Genomic DNA, 14754 nt, shown 5'->3' on the forward strand with positions numbered 1-14754 from the left:
AGAGCCGAGATCACGCCACTGCACTGAAGCCCGGGAGACAGAGCGAGACTCCATCTTAAAAAAAAAAAAAAAAAATTCATCTTAAAAAAAAAAAATCCCCCCCAGAAGATTAGAAGTCAGGAATCCAGCGATTTTTTTTCTTTTAAGACAGTCTTGCTCTGTCTCCCAGGCTTGAGTGCAGTGGCACGATCTCGGGTCTCTGCAACCTCCACCTCCCGGGTTCAAGTGATTCTCCTGCCACAGCCTCCCAAGTAGCTGGGACTACAGGCACATACCACCACGCCGGGCTAACTTTTGTATTTTTAGTAGAGACAAGGTTTCACCATGTTGGCCAGGCTGGTCTCAAACTCCTGACCTCAAGTGATCCGCCCACCTCGGCCTCCCAAAGTGCTAGGATTATAGGTGTGAGCCACCTCACCCAGCCCAGAGATTCTTGTTAACATTCCCCATGTTCAAAATGGAATACATTCAAACCTTTACCTATAATTTAAATATTAAGCTTATAAAGAGACCAAAATGCTTCTTTTTAACCATTCACAGATGAAAAAGCAATTATTTATATGTACCTATATCCCTCACCAGTACACACATTTTCCCCAATACATCAGATTACAGGGTCACTACCTTCAGGCAAAGACACTATTGACAGAAAGTTGACTACACTCTTGTGAATTTTACAGACAATATTATAAATTATTACTGGAAAATAAAACAAGTAGCAAATGTTCTGATTATTGACTTCACACACAGGTATAATACAAATTTACTGGCATGAACACTAAAAAAAGGAAGGGTGGAAGAGAAGAAAATTTTTCTTTCTGTTGATATCTGAATAACAATAATATGTTATTATTTGAATCCAGTAAGACTTGATGCAAACCAGTTTTCATGAAACCGTTTTCTTTTTTTCTTTTTCTTTTTTTTGAGACAGAGTCTCCCTCTGTCACCCAGGCTGGAGTGCAGTGACACCATCTCGGCTCACTGCAGCCTCTGCCTCCTGGGTCCAAGTGATTCTCCTGCCTCAGCCTCCCAAGTAGCTGGGATTACAGGCATCTGCTACCACGCTCAGCTAACTTTATATTTTCAGTAGAGACAGGGTTTCACCATGTTAGCCATGCTGTTCTCAAACTCCTGACCTCAGGTAATCTGCCCACCTCAGCCTCACAAAGTGCTGGGATTACAGGCGTGAGCCACCGCGGCCGGCCTATGAAACAGTTTTCTCATCGTTAAAAAATATTTCAATGGCCAGAAACACAAAAGGCACTTTCTTTTCCTTAGGCTTTGCTCATATGAGTTAAGAGTGGAGACTGTTGAGGGAATCCTTCTTCCTGTCCATATTAATTTTTTTCCACGTGAAACATATTGTTCCCTTGAGACTATTTACAACTGTAGAAACAGAGTTTTCTAAAAAATTACTCTGTTCTAGTTCTTTTATTTCTCAAGATCAGGAAGTTACCAGTGCTCTCATAACAAAAAGTATAAAAAATAAAGTAAAACACCACAAAACTTAACACAGTGTTAGCATTTGGAAGCCTTTACTGTCTTATCATTCTCAAATACATCACATCTGATGATTCTTTAAAAGATTAGTAAAGATTACCAGATATCAAGGCAAATAGGATTTTGAAACATAGCAACAGTTCAACCTTTATGAATGTAGGGTGGCTATTTTTTCTTCTCAAGTATCACTACCAACCAAGGTTAATAAACAGCAACCATTCCTAGTCTTCTCAGGATCATGTGGCATTACACCTAACCCATGACTAAGCAAAGGACTGCTATCTGGGGCTAGAATTCTAAAACTGATTCTCAAAGTTACCCCTAAAACTAACTCAAAACAGTACAGCCAAACCAAATACACAAGACTATATTTCCTCATCAGAGAGTTTAAGATCTATAAACCCCAAACATATTTCAATTATTCATAATCTTGCTACACTGCATTTCTTTTAGTCTGCTGTGGGAGCAAAAGTACCATTCAGTTCCACATTCCTAGAGATAGAGGCTAAAGGTCACTGGAAATACAATTCTAGGTCCCTATTTATACCAAAACAAAAACAAGTGCATCCAGAAAGAAACGGTTTTGGAAATCCAAGTCTGCTCTTCCTTAGAGGTGAGTTTAGATAAGGAAAACCCAAACCCATTCTGGTAGATTCTAAGTAGCTGTTGCCAATGTATAATTTAACATTTTATTATATGTTCTGATTGCTTTATGCATTTAGTTCATTTTTTTTAAATTTATTTTTTATTTTTTATTTTTTGTAGAAATGGAGGTCTTGCTATGTTGCCCAGAGTGGTCTCAAACTCCAAGCCTCAAGTAATCCTCCCACCTCTTCTCCCAGTGTTGGGATCACAGGCATGAGCCACTGTGCCTGGATTAATTAATTTCAATGAATCGTAAGCTATTTGAAAGGAAGACTTCTCTTTCCTGTTCTTAGCAAATATTCACTGATATGATGTATACTTTTGTTTTGTTAAATAAAAACTATAGGAGGCCACTAAACTCCTATACTAGGCCCCAACAAAGCAGACTAAAAATAAAAATGGAGTCATCCATCTTAAGTTCTACATTGTTAAACCTAAACTAAGCTATCTTATCTTCTCTTTTTTTTTTTTTTTTGAGGCGGAGTCTCGCTCTGTCGCCCAGGCTGGAGTGCAGTGGCGCGATCTCGGCTCACTGCAAGCTCCGCCTCCCGGGTTCCCGCCATTCTCCTGCCTCAGCCTCCCGAGTAGCTGGGACTACAGGCGCCGCCACCACGCCCGGCTAATTTTTTTGTATTTTTAGTAGAGACGGGGTTTCATTGTGTTAGCCAGGATGGTCTCGATCTCCTGACCTCGTGATCCGCCCATCTCGGCCTCCCAAAGTGCTGGGATTACAGGCTTGAGCCACCGCGCCGGGCCAGCTATCTTATCTTCTAAGAAATCAGGAGAGACAGAACACCTAATGTCCCAAACAGGACAGTTTAAATCTTCAAACAGCATGATAATGAAGTTCCCTCTGCTTTAATCCTCACACAAAAATAGTAGCCTGAAGTAGCCTGATGTTAACCAATCAGCCACTTTTCTTTTTTCTTTTTTTTTTTTTTTTGAGGGGGTCTCACTCTGTCACCCAGGCTAGAGTACAGTGGCGTGATCAAAGTTCACTGCTGCCTTCAATTCCTGGGTTCAAGGGATCCTCCAGCCTCCCAAGTAGCTGGGACTACAGGTGTGCACCACCATGTCTGGCTAATTCTTAAATTTTTTGTAGAGATGGGGTCTGATCATGTTGCTCAGGTTGGTCTTGAACTCCTGAACTCAAGCTCTTCTCTCTTAGCCTCCCAAAGTGCTAGAATCACCGGCATGAGCCACCTGGCCCAATCAGTTATTTTTTTTTCTTCTTCTTTTTTTTTTTTTTTTTAAGAGTTCTGAAGTGATTTTACTTTTATTTCCTTCACTTTAAGCCAATTATGAAATTTCACCGTGATTTCTGGGGTGTGGGGGGAAGGCGGTGTTTAAGAATCATCAGGGCTGTGGCCCAGTCGGCCTGCGGAGGTGCAGGCAGGGTGGGCCCTCATGGGGCAACCAGAGGAGCACGGACTGCCCTGCTGGCAGGTAGGTCATGTTCCGAGAGCGTGAGAGCTGTTAACGCAATGTCCTCCGCGGCTTCCAGTTTGCACAGCTCGATCAGGCCGTCCCCCGCCATGGCCAGTGAGTTGGCAATCAGCTCGGCTGCCTTGGAGTCGCCCTCAGCAGAGACCATGGCCGCCTTTTTCTGCTGCTCAGCCTTTTCCATCATAAATCTGGCCCTCTCTGCTTCCTGCTGAGCCACCTGTTTGGCTTCCACCGCTTCTGTGAACTCCTTCCCAAAGGTCAGATGTGTCAAGGACACATCGTCCAGGATGAGCCCAAATGGGGCTGCTTGCTCTGTAAGGTCGTTGCTCACCTGCCTGGAGACCAGCTCTCTCTGGGTGATTACTTCTCCAGCATCAAAGCGAGCCACCACTGACTTGAGGATCTCGGTCGTGATGGACGGCAGCACACGCTCATCATAGGCCTCTCCGATGCTGGTGAAGATGCAGGAAGCTGGCTAGCGACGGGCAGGAAGATGATGCGCAGTGTGATGTTGACATTCTGTAAATCTTTGCTACCAGTGATGACTGGTACATGATGTGGCGGAGAAAGGCAGTCAAAGATAATCGGTTTCTGTACCCACGGGATGAGAAAGTGAGTCCCTTCCCCTACCACAATGTCCTGTCATTTTTGTCCTGGAATCAGTCAAAGATGACAGCTCTGTGCCCAGCATCCACATTATATAAGGCAGAGTTCACATGCCTCCTGCAACAGCTAAGGCCAAGCCAAACTTACCATGGACTCAAACACTTTGGCAGCCATGTTTTCTTCTACAGGACCCTCTCGCACCTGCTTCCACTCTGACCTCCACATGAATCAATCAGTTACTTCTCTATTCTTCATTCTCCCTCTCCCAGCCTTACAAGAAAAAGTAACTTTGAAAAGTAACTAATACACTCTGTTCTTTGCTTCTGCTTCCTTTAGCCCTTCTGTCTAACCTCTTCTGCTCAGCTCACTGGAACAATTACTATATTTTATGGAATAAAATTCTCAATTCTAGAATCACAAAGAAAGCCAACTGAGATCTTTTAAATTTGCTGTAATTCTATCCTTTGACAGGTTGTTTGCATTCACCAGAATACTCAGCACTATATACACTATAATCATTTTGGAATTTTTGATCTTACCCTATCTCTGATCAAAGTATAAAGATACAGAAATCACAGGCTAGGCGTGGTGGCTCACGCCTGTAATCCCACCACTTTCGGAGGCCGAGGCAGGTGGATCACTTGAGGTCAGGAGATCAAGACCATCCTGGCCAACACGGTGAAACCCCGCCTCTACTAAAAATGCAAAAATTGGCCGGCCACAGTGGCTCAAGCCTGTAATCCTAGCACTTTGGGAGACCGAGGTGGGTGGATCACGAGGTCAGGAAATCGAGATCATCCTGGCTAACATGGTGAAACCCTGTCTCTACTAAAAAATACAACAAAAATTAGCCGGGCGTGGTGTTGGGCGCCTGTAGCTCCAGCTACTCAGCAGGCTGAGGCAGGAGAATGGCGTGAACACAGAAGGTGGAGCTTACGGTGAGCAGAGATTGCGCCACTGCACTCCAGCCTGGGCAACAGAGCGAGACTGTCTCAAAAAAAAAAAAAAAAAAAGCAAAAATGAGCGAGGCGTGGCGGTGTGCGCCTGTAGTCTCAGCTACGCAGGAGGCTGAGGCAGGAAAATTGCTTGAACCCAGGAGGCAGAGGCTTCAGTGAGCCAAGATCACGCCACTGCACTGCAGCCTGGTGACAGAGCGAGACTCCAATTAAAAAAAAAAAAAAGATATAGAAATCACACCTGTTAAAAGGATAAGTTGAGTATATGTTAAAAATGTATACCCCTAAATGGAAATCCAAACCTGAGCATGAAGGCATAGCAGAAAGCAATTGAGTGAAAGGAAGAGGAATAGAAGCAATATCAGGAGTGATCTTTCTTGAATGTAACTAAGATTCCACAAAGAGCTGCTTCACAGTCTCCTGAGGTATAAATTACCCTTTTGAGAAAGGGCAGCCCCTGAATGGTCTCTACTAATTCATAACTGTGGTTTAGCTTTCTTCCTTCAGGCCTACCAGCTGTTTGAGATGCCCTGTTCTAGAAAGAGCCTAGAAAAGGGAGAAGGAGAGGGTTGAAGAGTGTTACCTTGAGTAAGAAAGGCAGTAGATAGCGTCTAAGGAACTTAGAAGCTAACTTGGGACAATAAGATGTCATGAACTTCAACTTTCCTATTTGTAACCCTCATTTAGCTTCCACTAAATGAGAATAAAGCATTTGAAACAAAAGCATACTAACATCCCTATGTCAGCTACAGCATGGAAGGGCAACAGCTGAAGAGACTACACTCTACTCTAAGGCCAGCTTCAAAAGAAAAAAAACATCCAGCAAACAATTGGCCATAACAACTTTAAGAAAATAGATTGATTTTCTGGGATTTGTGGGAAGGATGTAAGGTCAGATCAGGGAGGAGACCTGGCAAGGAGAGATGGCCCTGTGATTTTACCATAAAGCCAGTAATGATAAAAGATTTCTGCTACGGAAAAATCTCATACAACTAAAAAGCAGCATATAAGATTTTTAAAATTTGCCTTGCTAATTATTCTATCATCCAGAAGGTAGAAGAAATAAGTAGAATTATAACTTGGAACCTAATCTGAATAAGAAGAAATTGATCAGAAAAGAAGTAGTGGATGCCTCAAAAGAAAACAACCAAGGCAGACAGGCAGGCAGAAGGGCGAGGGGCACAGCTAGATGCAGCAACTAGACTCTGAGAACAGGCTTCAACCAGTCAAGGAGACAGGACCTAAGGCTGAAGTGCTAAAGACAGGACCTAAGTCTGAGGTGCTAAAAGGGAAGACAACAGGATTGAGGTTCTCAAAAATGAAATTCTGGCAATCTCACATTATTTAAGATAGATGGGGGAAAAAAGAAGGGGCTTATCTAAAGAGACTAGCTGGAAAGCTCACCAATCAACTAAGAATTAGACAGACATACACAACATATATAAAAAGAAAGAAACTATTTTTAAAAATTGCACTGATGTGTCATCAAGAAGGAAGCTGAAGCTGAAGCCCAGAATGTGCTGAGACTTGCAAAAAAGGTAAGGAAGACACAGGCCCACTCTTTGATGTAAATGGCATATTACTAATTAATATAAAGCAGAGACAGAACATCTCAATTCCTGTTTTTCTTCTATCTTTTCTGACAAGAAAAATCATCTTGAAAGTAGAAAGAAAAGAAGAAATATTAGGAAAACTAGATTACTGACCAAGATAAATAAGGAGACTGTCAAAGAATGCCTATCTGTCTAAATGAATAAAGAATTCCTGGATGAATTCTACACCAGAGAACTTGAAGAATCTGCAGATGAGACCCATGAGTGACACTTTGGAAACCCAGACAAGTCTCATGATTCTAACAATCCCAAATATCACATTAGCTTTGTGTGTCTGCAGAAGCAATTTTCTTTTCTTTTCTGTTTTTTTTTTTTTTTTTTTTCTTTTTTTGAGACGGAGTTTCACTCTGTTGTCCAGGCTGGAGTGCAGTGGTGCGATCTCGGCTCACCACAACCTCTGCCTCCTGGGTTCAAGCGATTCTCCTGCCTCAGCCTCCTGAGTAGCTGGGATTACATGTATGCACCACCACGCCCAGCTAATTTTTGTATTTTAGTAGAGATGGGGTTCCACCATGTTGGCCAGGTTGGTCTCGAACTCCTGACCTCAAATGATCCACCCAACTCAGCCTCCCAAAGTGCTGGGATTACAGGTGTGAGCCACCATGCAGAAACAATTTTCAAAAAGAAAGGAGAATATATTCTCCGTACCTTATACTAGAGTTGATGTGATGTGCAGGACAAGCAAGACTGCAAAATAGGTTACTAAAAGAATAGTTCAGGCCGGGCGCGGTGGCTCAAGCCTGTAATCCCAGCACTTTGGGAGGCCGAGACGGGCGGATCACGAGGTCAGGAGATTGAGACCATCCTGGCTAATATGGTGAAACCCCGTCTCTACTAAAAATACAAAAAACTAGCCGGGCGAGGTGGTGGGCGCCTGTAGTCCCAGCTACTCGGGAGGCTGAGGCAGGAGAATGGCGTAAACCCGGGAGGCGGAGCTTGCAGTGAGCTGAGATCCGGCCACTGCACTCCAGCCTGGGCGACAAATCGAGACTCCGTCTCAAAAAAAAAAAAAAAAAAAAAAAAGAATAGTTCATTAATAAAAACTAGTATCAGGAACATCTCCAAACTCCATTTTCCTTTTTTTATATGGTTAGGCCAGCAAATGCTATAGGCATAAATATAGTATCTGGATTTCAGCAAGGCATAAAATAAAGTCTCTCTTGATATCACTGTGCAAAGTGAAAAAATATGTATTTTTTAACTTGAAAGTTAAGTGGCTTCACAGATAATTATACAACTGTACCTAAAGAGTTGCAGATAAATCTGGAAGAAGGCTCAGTAGTATGCAATGGGGTCCAGAGTAACCTGTCCTTTGCAACATTTATTTATAAATGACTTGGATGAGAATATGGAAAGGAGGATGATCAAATGTGCAAATGACAGGAATCTGGGATGGGAAAGTAAACACCCTGTATGCCATTACCAACTTTTTAAGTAATTGTAAGTGGCTGGAACAGGAGGCTAAATTTAAGGGGATCATATTTAATAAGGATAAATACAAAGTCATAAGCTTAGAACAAAAAAAAAAACAATAAAAACAAAATGGCACAGGACAGTGAGAAATGACTAGGCTTTTAAAAAAGTCTATTTCAAAGACACAAACAGTGTGTTACAGCTGCCAAAATCACTGATATCAGGTTTCATTAAAAGCAAAGTCTGAATGAAGAAAATGTCATTCTCTATGCAAATCAGACTACACTTGAATATACTTAGTTCTGAATGTACACATTTGAGAGGACTTAAAAAATCTAAGGAGAGGCCGGGCATGGTAGCTCATGCCTGTAATTCCCAGCACTTTGGGAGGCCAAGGCGGGCAGACCACGAGGTCAGGGGTTCGAGACCAGCCTGGCTAACATGGTAAAACCCTGTCTCTACTAAAAATACAAAAAATTGGCTGGTCATTGTGGCAGGCGCCTGTAATCCCAGCTGCTCGGGAGGCTGAGGCAGGAGAATTTCTTGAACCTGGGAGGCAGAGGTTGCAGTGAGCCAAGATCGTGCCACTGTATTCCAGCTTGGGCGACAGCGCAAGACTCCGTCTAAAAAAAAAAAAAAAATCTAAGGAGAGAGATAAATAAGTGAGGTGACCTAAACTCATGTCATATGTAGAGAAAGAGGATTGCTGAAGCAAAGAAGTCTTTTTCGTTCTATCGTGTAAAGAGATTTCAGTAGCTCAGGGTTAGATGAGCTGACCTCTTTAAAAGGGTCTCCAAATCAGTTCTATGGTTTTATTATTCTAAAAAGACTAAATGTTGTGAGACTGTTCAGGTATTAGAAGCTGCACTGGAAGGAAAATGGGCACAGGGAATCTTTTGGCAGGATAAAAATATTCTAAAACTGGAAGGAAAAAAAAAAAAGCTCCATTGGAGCCAGGCACAGTGGCTCACACCTATAATCCCAGCATTTTGGGAGCCTGAGGCAGGAGGACTGCTTGAGACCAGTAATTTGAGACCAGCCTGGGTAAAAAATAAGACCCCATCTCTACAATAACAAATTTTTAATTAGCTGGGCATGGTACTGTGCGTCTGTAATCCCAGTTAATTGGGAGGCTGAGGTAGGAGGATTGCTTGAGCCTGGGAGGCTGCAGTGAGTCATGATTGTGCCACTGCACTCCAGCCTGGGCAACAAAATGAGACCCCATCACAAAAAACCTACAAACACAAAAACAACATTAAAAATAGTAGCTGTTGGCCAGGCGCAGTGGCTCACGCCTGTAATCCCTGCACTTTGGGAGAACAAGGCAGGTGGATTACCTCAGGTCAGGAGTTCAAGTCCAGCTTGGCCAACATGGCAAAACCCTGTCTCTACTAAAAATATAAAAATTAGCCAGGTGTGGTGGTGTGCGCCTGTAATCTCAGCTACTCAGGAGGCTGAGGCAGGAGAATCGCTTGTACCTGGGAGGCAGAGGCTGCAGTGAACCAAGATCATGCTACTGCACTCCAGCCTGGGTGAAAGAGCAAGACTCAGTCTCAAAAAAAAAAAAAAAAAAAAAAAAAAGCACTGGGCTGTGTTTAGGGATCCTATTTATTATTAGAAAATACTAACTGGCATATAGTCTCCTCTGATAGGAAATATCACTAGTTCACTGCCATTACAAAGTCCAAAGCATATTTTCCATCTGCTATAGAAGGCAGAGCCAAATGATAACTATAAAACCCTACATACTGGCTAAACCAACAGGCTTATAAATCTGTCTTTAAAAAAAACTGTCTTAAAAAAAACTGGCCAGGCATAATGGCTCACGCCTGTAATCCTAGTACTTTGGGAGGCTAAGGCGGGTGGATCACCTGAGGTCAGGAATTCAAGATCAGCCTGGCCAACATGGCAAAACCTTCTACTAAAAATATAAAAATTAGCTGGGCGTGGTGGCAGGTGCCTGTAATCCCAGCTACTTGGGAGGCTGAGGCAGGAGAATCATTTGAACCTGGGAGGCAGAGGTTGCAGTGAGCCGAAATTGCGCCACTGCACTCCAGCCTGGGTGACAGAGTGTGACTCTATCTCCAAAAAAAAAAAAAAAAAATTATTTGTACATTTGTGTACTTGCCATGACAAAACAAGGAATAGACAAACTATAATAAAATAAAATATAGATAACATCTAGGCATACTAAATCTTCTGTATACCAAATACAACAGGCCCATCAGTATAGCTTTGTTCTATCACAAACAATCCCTAAAAATGATATTCTTGGTTAAAGTTAAGATATAAAAAGGTTTTCAGTTCTCAGTGAACTTCTATATCTTATGAACATCCACTTGGCCAAAGGTGAACTATGCTGTCAGTATAATGAATGATACTCTCAGATCTTCTAAACTGTCTATGAACAAGCTGAGTAAAATATGTATTTCCTAAAATACCAATAACTCCCTTTAAAAATATTTTTTCCACTCAAGGTGGCCTTGAATAACTCCCCTTTTGAAAAGAAAACTTCAGTCATTCAAAGATTTATTACCTACTAAGTATCAGCTACTATTCTAACTATGAAAAATCACATTATCAATTTTTAAAAATAAAATTATTTTCTTTTCCTTCCTTTCCTTCTTTTCTTTTTCTGTCCTTTTGGTCTTCAGGGTTTCAGCAGCAGTAAATAAATGGTATACCTTTTTAAGTTCTTACTACTTTTTTAAACACAAAGTTTATGACATCATCTATTCTCTATTTTGTACTCACTTCTCCCTAACCAATTTACAACAAGTTCTTTTTCATTTATGCCTAACTTTCAGCTAAACACTTGCTAGATAGTTCCTATCTAACTGTAATAGAACAAATGTTAAAATAGAGGAACAACTGGTTGGGGGCAAAATGAATATAAATAAAATCTAAATAATCCAAAAGTAGTCTTAAGTTTTAAATATCATAAAAACCGCCCGAGATTTCATCACTAGGCTGCTAAATGTGACTTTGGTAGCTAATCTCCAAAGATGGTCTCAGATGACCCACAGCTCTTTGTATTCACACCCTTTCGCAGCACGCCTTCCACACTGGATATGGGCTGGTAACTTGCTTTAACAATAATGTGGGAGAAATAACAGTGTGCAAGTTCTGGTTTAGGAATTAGTCTTTCTTTTTTTTTTTTTTTTAGACAGAGTCTTGCTCTATCACCCAGGCTGGAGTGCAGTGGTGCCATCTTGGCTCACTGCAAACTCCACCTCCTGGGTTCAAGTGATTCTCCTGCCTCAGTCTCCCGAGTAGCTGGGATTATACGCGTGTACCACCATGCCTGGCTAATTTTTTGTATTTTTAGTAGAGATGGGGTTTCACCATGCTGGCCAGGCTGGTCTTGAAGTATTGACCTCGTGATCCACCTGTCTCTGCCTCCCAAAGTGCTGGGATTACAGGCGTAAGCCACCGCGCCAGAGTAGGTCTAGTCTTTAAGAAGGATTGCTAGCTTTTACTTTTGCACTTTTGGGAACTCTGAACTGCTAGTAAGAAGTCTGGCTACTCTGCTGAAGCAACCACATGGAGTGGCTCAGTGGAGATGGGGAGGTCCTGAGGCTACACGGAAAGACAGCGAGCTCCAGCCAACCCAGTGTCCCAGCAGAGCCCAGCATTAAACATGTAAGTAAGCCATCTTGAATGTCCCAGCCTAGGCCTCAGAATGACTGCAGCCTCAGCCTACTGATTCCACATGAAGGAGAACTGCACGGTCAATCCATAGATTCATGAGAAGTCATTGTTGTTTTGAGCCACTAAGTTTTTGTGCGTGGTTTGTTATGCGATAAGATAACAAAGCTTCTAAAAAATTTCTTTGTTCTAAAACAAAACTTAATAGTAATGGTGAATGTGCAAAGGAAAATATTAAGTCAACCTTACTTAGAACAGTTCTACTAAAAAAAAAAAAAAGTGCATTCCAAAAGCCACTGTATGACGTTTAAGAAAAAAATAAAGCATAAAACTATCTCAGATTACAATATAACTCATCTGAACTTAAATTACCTTTTAAAACAATTTAATGCTATAAAACCTTTAACTACATTGCCAATAAAATATACCTATTTTCACTCTCTCTCTCTCTTTTTTTTTTTTTTTTTTTTGAGATGGAGTCTCGCCCTGTTGCCCAGGCTGGAGTGCAGTGGCGGGCTCTCAGCTCACTGCAAGCTCCGCCTCCCGGGTTTACGCCATTCTCCCGCCTCAACCTCCCGAGTAGCTGGGACCACAGGCACCCGCCACTACCCCCGGCTCGTTTTTTGTATTTTTTTAGTGGAGCCGGGGTTTCACCGTGTTAGCCAGGATGGTCTCGATCTCCTGACCTCGTGATCCGCCCGTCTCGGCCTCCCAAAGTGCTGGGATTACAGGCTTGAGCCACCGCGCCCAGCTTCTTTTTTTTTTTTTTTTTTTTTTTTTTTTTTTTTTAAAGACGGTCTTCCTCTGTTGCCCAGGTGGGATACAGTGGCACAATCACTACTCACTATAGCCTCAGCCTCTTGGGCTCAAGCCATCCTCCCACCTCAGCGTCCCGAAGAGCTGGAACTACAGGTGTGTGCCACCATGCCCAGCTAATTTTTATATTTTTTGTAGAGATGAGGCTTTGCAATGTTGCCCAGACTGAGACTGGTCTCAAATTCCTGGGCTCAAGCAATCTGCCGCTTTGGCCCCACAAAGTGCTGGGATTACAGGCGTGAGTCATCATGCCTGGCCTTTGTTTTCACTCTTTGGGTAAAGAAACAGTGTTGGCTGGGCATGGTGGCTCACGCCTGTAATCCCGGCACTTTGGGAGGTTGAGGCGGGCAGATCACTTGAGGTTAGGAGTTTGAGAACAGGCTGGCCAACATGGTGAAACCCTGTCTCTATTAAAAACACAAAAGTGCCGGGCGCGGTGGCTCACGCCTGTAATCCCAGCACTTTGGGAGGCCGAGACGGGCGGATCACGAGGTCAGGAGATCGAGACCATCCTGGCTAACAAGGTGAAACCCCGTCTCTACTAAAAAATACAAAAAACTAGCCGGGCGAGGTGGCGGGCGCCTATAGTCCCAGCTACTCGGGAGGCTGAGGCAGGAGAATGGCGTGAACCCGGGAGGCGGAGCTTGCAGTGAGCTGAGATCCGGCCACTGCACTCCAGCCTGGGTGACAGAGCGAGACTCCGTCTCAAAAAAAAAACAAAAAAAAACACAAAAGTTAGCCAGGCGTGGTGGCAGGTGCCTATAGTCCCAGTTACTTGGGAGGCTGAGGCACGAGAATCACTTGAACTGGGGAGGTGGAGGTTGTAGTGGCCTGAGATTGCACCACTGCACTCCAGTCTAGGCGACAGAGTGAGACCCTATCTCAAAAAATAAAAAAGAAAAAGAAAGAAACAGTGTTAAAGAATTTGAACAATATGGCCAGATCCAAAAATTAAGCAACTGGATAAGAAAATAAACAAAAAATGTATAAGAAACAGAGAAAAAAGGAGAAAATAAATGTGTGTAACAGTGTAGCCCCATTAAAGGAATGATGGGATGACTATCTTCTTTCCTCCCTCTTGTCATATACTCTAGTTTTGTAGCTTTCAACATCTTGAAATACCATTCGTATTAGGTAAGCTATTTCATATTCAGACCCAGTACACACATACATATATTTGTGCGTCTACAGAACTGAAAAGTTTCATGAAACAATACTTACTAATTTGGGTATTTTTTTTCTTTTTTGAGACAAGGTCTGGCTCTATTGCCCAGGCTGGAGTCCGGTGGTGCCGTCTCGGCTCACTGCAACCTTCACCTCCCCGGCTGAAGCCATTCTCCCACCTCAGCCTCCTGAGTAGCTGGGACTACTACAGGCATGCCACCATGCCCACCTATTTTTTTGTATTTTTAGTAGAAATGGGGTCTCACCATGTTGCCCACACTGGTCTTAAACTTGTGAGCTCAAGCGATCTGCCAGCCTCAGCCTCCCAAAGTCCTGGAATCACAGGCATGAGCCACCCCGCCTGGCCTTGGTAGTCTCTATTTGACTTCATTTAAAATTTTTACTACAGCCTGAAGTTTGGAAAAAACACTGCTCTAGTCTTTTGTGCCCCTTAGAACTTTGTACCAAATTAAATCAAGTTTATTTACAGTTCCTTTAACAGTATTTTTAAAACAAACATAATAAAAGACAAGTCTAAAAGATCATACTGTAATTCAGCTACTTAAGAATAGGAATAATATCTACTTAGATAGATAATCAAACAAATACAGGTTGAGCACTGTGCCTCATGCCTATAATCCCAGCACTTGGGAGGCCAAGGCAGGAGGATCACTTGAGCCCTGGGGTTCAAAACCAGCCTAGGCTGGGCGTGGTGGCTCACGCCTGTAATCCCAGCACTTTGGGAGGCCGAGGCGGGTGGATCACGAGGTCAGGAGATCGAGACCATCCTGGCTAACACGGTGAAACCCTGTCTCTACTAAAAATACAAAAAATTAGCCGGGTGTGGTGGCGGGCACCTGTAGTCCCAGCTACTCGGGAGGCTGAGGTGGAAGAATGGCGTGAACCCGGGAGGTGGAGCTTGCAGTGAGCTAAGACTGCGCCACTGC

At 43.0% G+C, this 14754-nt stretch overlaps 1 protein-coding gene, 1 long non-coding RNA gene and 1 pseudogene across 21 annotated transcripts in view; 1 reads left to right on the forward strand and 2 right to left on the reverse strand.

Moving 5' to 3' along the window:
- Nucleotides 1–14754, reverse strand: part of TFCP2 (transcription factor CP2) — an 83088-nt gene that overhangs the window by 29181 nt on the left and 39153 nt on the right. For 2 of the 19 annotated variants that reach the window (XM_077952303.1, XM_077952304.1), the window contains one exon: nucleotides 3923–4136. The gene's annotated coding sequence lies outside the window, so the exon portion shown is untranslated. 19 annotated transcript variants of the gene reach the window in all.
- Nucleotides 1782–14754, reverse strand: part of LOC144332901 (prohibitin 1 pseudogene) — a 52126-nt pseudogene continuing 39153 nt past the window's right edge. Inside the window, exons 3-4 of the transcript XR_013401104.1 lie at nucleotides 12191–12276; nucleotides 1782–9008 (exon numbers count right to left, since the gene is read on the reverse strand). The product of XR_013401104.1 is annotated as a prohibitin 1 pseudogene (transcript). The remainder of the gene's footprint in view (nucleotides 9009–12190; nucleotides 12277–14754) is intronic.
- Nucleotides 5242–13891, forward strand: LOC144332907 (uncharacterized). Its single transcript, XR_013401112.1, has 2 exons — nucleotides 5242–7280; nucleotides 7630–13891. It is a non-coding gene; the product is annotated as an uncharacterized LOC144332907 (long non-coding RNA).

This window comes from Macaca mulatta, chromosome 11 (genome assembly GCF_049350105.2).
Source record: "Macaca mulatta isolate MMU2019108-1 chromosome 11, T2T-MMU8v2.0, whole genome shotgun sequence".
Lineage (NCBI taxonomy): Eukaryota > Metazoa > Chordata > Mammalia > Primates > Cercopithecidae > Macaca > Macaca mulatta.